We start from the raw sequence: 1470 nt of genomic DNA on the forward strand, positions 1-1470 counted from the left end.
TATACAACACGATCTTTCCTTTTTGGAGCTTATGATATCATCAGAAATGGTAAATGTACACCAGGACTTAGGAAAAATGAACTGTTGTTGTCTGAGCTCTGAAGAAAAGACTGACAAGTGTCAGGAGGGTGGGAACTGGGAGGGGTGCAGAGAGAGTAGGGGGTGTGTTGGGAGGGGTGCAGAGAGAGTAGGGGTGTGTTGGGAGGGGTGCAGAGAGAGTAGGGGGTGTGTTGGGAGGGGTGCAGAGAGAGTAGGGGGGTGTTGGTACTGCTGTCATCACAGCCTCTGTCATAGATGACGATTTCAGGTACCTACATACCTCACAAAGATCTTACACGCAAGGGAAAGGCTCAGTGGGAGGCGTGAGGAATGCACTGTGCTGAAGGCATTGAGGAGTAGCTTATTCTTTGCTCCTGAGCAGCGGTAAGGGGCTATGAACTTTCTGTGTCTGTCAATTTCTGTAAGCCCTACTGGATTTTGTTTTGAGCAAGATCTTGAAAACACTTTGGAAATAACTGAAACACGAAATAACTCCTGTAGGACATTTTTCTTTTCATTCACATCTTTTTGTCTAGATGTGCTGGGAATGGAACCCTGGACATTTCACGTCTGAGGCAAACACTGTTACACTGATCAATAGCCTGGCTTAGTAGTCTGTATAGGAAAATGTAAAAGCCATCCACATATGTTTTCTGGTACAAATATGGGACATAAATCCATGCAAAGGCCTCAAATCTAATGTTTGAGATGAATTTGAAACATAATTGCCAGAGGAGGCCATAAACACACTCTCCCATCACCACAAATTACGGGTGGAGTTTCCTGCTTTGGGGGAAATCCCAGAGGTCAGCATGCCCCACATGTCATGGTTAAACCTCACAAAGGAAAAACCACCTCTGTGTTCATGGCAGTCCCCTGCCAGCTAAGTATGCTTTTAAGTGGGCTAACTGATCCTACCGTTCTCTGTATAAAAAGCATACAGATTCACTTTCCCTTAGAGCAAGTTCTACACAAGGAGATCGGAGATGTCCAGGAGAAATGCAATTCCATTGAAAGCTCTTTGGAAACTCTAGGGTGTCTCCAGCCTAAAAAGAGTGCAAGCAAGCACTAAGCGTGAGCAAGCCTGTGTGGTGGTGTGGTGACATAGTGTTCACACTTCTTGCTCACATCCATCCTCAGACTTGGGACAGGATATGAATTGTCAGCCTTCAGTAACAATACATTTCAAGTTCAAATTTGTGTAGGTTGTTGTAATAGGAGCGGCGGGGCTGCATCCCCGGCACCCCGGCCGCCTAGCTAGCTTATGCCTCGAAATAATTACACGGACACTGTATTCTTTTAAACACTGCTTGGCCCATTAGCTCTAGCCCTTACTGGCTAATTCTGATATCCCGATCAACCCATCTCTAATAAACTTGTATAGCACCCGTCTTACTGGGAAGGATTCAGCATGTCTGACCTGGCGGCTTG

At 45.9% G+C, this 1470-nt stretch overlaps 1 non-coding gene across 1 annotated transcript; it reads right to left on the reverse strand.

Moving 5' to 3' along the window:
- Positions 1–770: 770 nt before the first annotated feature.
- LOC121465436 lies at positions 771–930 on the reverse strand. The gene has a single exon (XR_005976658.1). It is a non-coding gene; the product is annotated as a U1 spliceosomal RNA (small nuclear RNA).
- Positions 931–1470: the final 540 nt, after the last annotated feature.

Source organism: Microtus oregoni, unplaced genomic scaffold, assembly GCF_018167655.1.
Source record: "Microtus oregoni isolate MIOR12 unplaced genomic scaffold, Mior012 000030F_ref0000283, whole genome shotgun sequence".
In the NCBI taxonomy this organism is placed as follows: domain Eukaryota; kingdom Metazoa; phylum Chordata; class Mammalia; order Rodentia; family Cricetidae; genus Microtus; species Microtus oregoni.